Below are 5,942 nucleotides of genomic sequence, written 5' to 3' on the forward strand. Positions count from 1 at the left end.
CAAGACGATATGCGCTATTATCATTTTGCTGGACTTTTGGAATATGCTTCTTTCTCATCTCTAGTAGTCTTAATGGGGTGTTTTAGTAATTTATGGTAGATTATATTTCTTTTTAGAGGTTGGTTTATATACCAGGGTTACTTTTGGTTGGGTAAGGCAGTGGACCTCTTAGAGGAGGTTTATTGGATGAGAAGCCTGGTACGGTTTGTTGTTGTTTTCATTTGTTGTTGATAAAAAATAAAATATCATTTATTGGAATGATATTATGTTGTGAATTTTTGTTTGAAACCACACATTTAGCTTGTCGTAATATTTAGTATTCTCGTCAAGTTAGGCCACATAAAATGGGATGATACAATGTTGAGTAGATAGGTTTGCATAATGTTATGATAACTGATCTGTGATAATATTTGTGTATGCATTATTCTTTGATAAATGAATCTGATCGCTAAGCTATGTAGTCTATATATCGCTGAGTACAAGGATTCTTGGAACGACAAGGTCGGGCTTGCCTGCTTCTTTTTCTCACCTAAAATAATAAGTTATTCTATTATCCCATGTAACCCTTTGTCAAGGTTTTACCTATGAAAGTGTGTGTAATGGTTAAGATTTCTTTTTATCATTTACAAAACATCTTGGATCCAAGATATAGAAACTATCAGTATGAAGTGTTTTGCTCTTGCTAGTAGTCATCATGCAGGTAGAATATTACACAACATGAATTGTGCATAAAATCATTAGAGAATCTATGTGATTTGAGTAGTTGTGACGATTTTCGGACAAAACTATGTAATAATAAAATTAACTGTGCACGTCCTATTTCTTAGTTGTGTCTGGAAAAAACAACAAATTCTTCTGGAACGTAAGTTTCATGCATTTTATTTTAAGTGAATTTTACCGATATCTTTTTACCCTTGAGAGAGAATCTATGTACATTTGAATCTCAAGGTAGTAAACTGACTTTATTATCAAATCTTGGAATTGATAAATTTATTAATGTTAATTGAATCAAAATAGACAAGTATTGCGGTCCTACTCAAACCATTGAAAGTAATTGTCCTTGGGTTGGAGAATATGGTGTAGCCTTCAACAGTGGGGGTTGTATTGTGTCTAATCCCTTTGTAGAAAGTTCTTGGTACGATTTTTTGCTTAATTTGATTTATAGTATTGGCTAGCAGTCAAGTGAAACAATTTAAAAGACTCACTGGTATTATCATGCTATAATGTATGCGTCCACTAGTGATTACTAGACAAGGTCCCCCGTCAAAATAATAGTACACAAATTAAATAACTCGAAGTTTATTAGGGTTGTCAATATGGGTTGGCCCACCCTATCTTGTCTAATCCATACATGTTTTGAAATTTAACGAGTCAGGCTGGGTTAGCCTATTTTTGGTGGCCAGAAAAAGGTCAACCTAGCTCACAAGTACGTGGGCTACGGGCTCTGCCGGGCAGCCCTCTTTTTTAAGAAGTATATTTTTATAATTCTTTTAATTAAATTGTAATATAAAAGTATTATCATAAATATCGATAAGACAATTTTACATGGTGTTAGTGTTACTACTTGTTAATAAAATCCACAAATAAAATTATCCTTATAAATTTATCAAGTTTGATTTTAAGTAAAATCATAAATAGCTAAATATAAATATTAACCTAATTGTTTTCTGATGATCATAATAAAACACAAAAACTATGACAACATTCCATATGTTAAGACCTATATAGTGATTTCATAGAAAATTTAGGAAATTTTCATTTCATGTAGTACATATTTTATAAACATAATTTTTATTAAATTGCAGTATTTCATACTTTTAACAGATTTTGAGTTTAGATTCTTGTTATTTTTAATACGTTATTTTATTTTCATTTTTTTGTTCAATTTTTATTTAGCCCACAGACCGGCTCTATCCATATTTCCCAAGCCCCACAAATCAGCATGATTATTCAGGCCGGGCTAAAAAGCTCTTTTCTTAAATGAGTTTCAAAAATCATAGTCCAGCCGATCAAATTACGGGTTAGTCCAGGACGGTCTTACGGGCCTTGCCCATATTGACAGCTCTAAAGTTAATCAGGCACAATAATTTTACGAGAAAACCCTCTTACTCAATGGAGGTCAAAACCATGACATGTACTCACAAGATTTCAACACAAACTCCATTTCACTTAAAGACAACAAAGATTTAGATTACAAACTCTTGAAACATAGGAATTCAGACTCTTTAATCCTTTGATATAGACTTCAAGAATCCAACTAGACTAACTCTAGCCACCATCTCAGATCTCGAAGATAAAAATATAAAAAAGCAGTAACTCTGATACACCAACACATAAACTAACTCTATTTGATACTCCTAGGCAGCTCTACCCAAGAAAACATAACAATAATGATGTAAATATGCTTGATTAAAAATAAGATGATTCAGCTAACTAACTCTAGTTATCTTACTCAACTTTAAAACTTAAACAAACATTGATCTACTATCCTTTATAATTTAAGAGTAGATTTCCAATATAAGAACATAAGACATAAATCTCAAAATACAACAAAGACACTTATGCATTCCATCATGTCCCTTGTTGAATATGAGCAGTGTTCTTCCTTAAAGATAGATTCCTCTCTATAAGCTTATAAATTTTCAAAATTAAAAAAATCTTGGATTTGTCTTCATAAAAGAGACTATTATAAAATGGAAACAAACTATTGAAACCAAGCCATGTAGAACAATGCCATACCTTATTGATAAGAGGTTGATAAGATTTTTTTGTTCTTACCAAATTCTAAAAAATATTGTTAGAGAATTAACACTGTCGGTAAGATCCCAAAAGCGTTAATATACCTTCTTGAGGTTTCCAATCTCTATTTTACGGATATATGCACAAATATGGCTTGGCAAAATCATTCCATATTTGTTGTTGATGAACATCTTGACTTGAGATTTTGAGCTTTTGCGTGAATAAGGGCCTTGATAGGCTAAAAGGCCCTTACTGGGTCCCCCCAAGAAGAGCTTGTACCTGAATTAACTTGGAAAATCATATGTTTCTCTACGTCTTCTCTAACTTGAAGCATGTGTTTCCAGGCATGGAAATTACCTGAAGCCCATTCTTTACCTACTACATGAGCTTTAATGCAATACTTGTATTTGGCAAATGAGGCCCAAAGAGAATTTGAGGTTCTCAACCTCCACCATATCTTCATTGTTAATTTATTGCTAAAGTATTCTATACTTTTGAAACCAATACCCCTCGTCACACGGAACATATTAATTTAACCAAGAATTCCAAAAGTTATTACGACCTTGGCTACTACCCCTAAAACAATCAACTAAATTCTTATCAATTAACTTAAGAGTACCTTTGAGAGTGGTGAAAGCAGAGTGAGTATAAATAGGAAGTTATTGGAGAACACTCTTGATCAAAACAATGGGCCTCCTCCCAACCCCCTCCCCATAACAAAGAAGCTTACCATGCAAACCTTACTAACAATATAATCAAAATATTCTAGCATATTTCTTACCAACATACAATGGGCAACCAAGATAAGTAAAAGGAAAGTTTTTTCCCCTGAAATTGGTACGTCTCTTTCACCTATTTATCCTTTGAGCTGAAGTTTAAGAAGCAGGTAAAAATAAACTTTTATCTCTATTGACTAGCTTTCAAGAACTTAACTCATATACGTCAGTATAGTTCATGATGAGTCTCATAGAAGGAATATTGCCACTGCTTAAAATAAAAATATCATCAACATAATCCAAGTTATTTATATTAGGACAATTAGGAGGCATGGAAAAGGGGATGAACATATTATGATCATTCATATCATTTAAAGATCTAGGTGCTTAGAAATAATTTGACGTAATTAAAACCATTTTAAGGTGTCAATGTACCTTTGAAGGACTTAAAGAAGGGCTAAACTATGAAAACTAGGCGAAAAATGCAAGTTCCGGGTGAACCTTGCCAGCCTTAATTTATTGTGGCTTGGTTCTAGCGCACTGGTGGCACGCTGCGCCAGGCCCCAAATAACTGAGGCCAGTTTCTGGATAACTGCATGCATGACACGCTGACGAATTTTTCAACACGTTTTTCATCTCCAAACATCCCTAATTCTTTCACCAAACAATTAGGGCTATTGACATCCAATAATTCAATCAATGAGAATTCAACATTTTTCTTCAAGAACTTCACCTTTTAACATGTAAACAACTCATGAATCTCTGAATTGAAACAAATTGGCGTGTGGATCAACTAAACCAAGACAAAAGATCTCACAAATCTTGATAAGGATCACCCTCGATGAACCTAACTCAATGTTCTTGACGTTCTTGGCAAATTCTTGGCTTTTCTCCCTTCTCTTCTTCTTTTCTCTCTTCTCCAAGCCTTAAGCATGAGTTTGATTTTCCAAAACTTAGTTAAGGTTTATTTTTAACACTAATAAACCCTTAAAACAAATTAGGAAAATAAGGGTAAAAAAACTTGTTTGCCCTTCCTTAAATTGAGAATTGGACTTTCCTCAATTGAATGGCCAAACTTCTGATAGGCAGATCTGCCTCAAACGATATAAAAAATGTGCAAACTCAAAGGTGTTGGAAAGATCTCTCCAAGGTCTTTCCAACCATATCAAGAACTACCTCTAAATCATCCTGAGATATGAGTTATGGTCTTCTGAAAATGACAAAAACTCATTTTTTTTAACTTAGACAAATTTTCCAGTTTTCTACTTTTCTTTCCAAAAAAATATATTTTTAGTTTCTTAGCTTATATCTAGCTATTTCGAGTTACGAGATGTTACACTTCCTAAATTACGATATTTGGTGATTATTTTCTTCGTGTCAAAGGTAACCTGTATGTGTTTTTCAATCTTCGACAGAAATAAAAGTTCCACTCCTATCAGGCATGTTATCAAGATAACTCCGAAACAAGGAAGTCTTGATACTTGAGGCATTTATATCAGCAAAATCTTGAGCAAATGAGCTATTTGCAGAGCAATTGATTTGACAAAACAATGTTCAATAAGAAGATTAACATACTTTCTTCTATTTTTAATGTTCACAACAATATCATTCCAATTGGAAAAAAGCTCGACTATTTTTGTTGACCCCAACTCTTCAACATATAAGAAAAGGTCAACCTAAGTATATCTTGATCAAGTGTCTAAATATCCATCCCAAATATCTGCTTGCAACTACTGTGTAATATGGGATCTCCATCCCAAATATCCTCCAATGAAACTCCCTCTCCGACCAATAGCAAAGAAAACACACGATCAAATACAACTTTGGATTTTATGCATTAATACACTGCAATAATTCTACTACAGAAGGTGATAGACTTATGCATTTGGAATGGACTGGTATTAATCCAATTACAGAAGTCAATCACCTTCTGTGGTAGAATGATTGCATTGGCATTAATGCATATATTCCAAATCAGAGTTGTATTTGATCGTGTGTTGTTCTTGCAATTGGGTGGAGAGGGAATTTCATTGGAGGATATTCTGGATGGAAATCCCACCTTATACAGTAGCCGCAAGTTAAAACATGAGATGAATCATGTGAGACAGTTGATCAAGATATACTTAGTTTGACCTTCGCTTATGATGTTGAAAAGTTGGAATTCATAAAAACAGTCGAGCTTTGTCCCAAAGATAAAGATATTACTGTAATTAGTTAGAATAGAAAGAAGTATGTTAATCTTTGTTTTCAACATCATTTTGTCAAATCAATTGCTTTGAAGATAGCCCATTTTTCTCAAGGTTTTCTGATATAACTACCTCAAGTATCAAAACTTCCTTGTTTCGAAGTTTTCTAAATTTCTTCTTTGGGCAAAGAATGAACAAAGAACAAAATTGGAGTTTGATCAGTTCTCTTTCATTTTCTGGTGGCATCGTGGTGGTTGCTATCACTGTCGGTCATATTCAAAAAGTGAAGTGAAATGGTTGT

This window comes from Solanum pennellii, chromosome 12 (assembly GCF_001406875.1).
Source record: "Solanum pennellii chromosome 12, SPENNV200".
Classification (NCBI taxonomy): Eukaryota; Viridiplantae; Streptophyta; class Magnoliopsida; order Solanales; family Solanaceae; genus Solanum; species Solanum pennellii.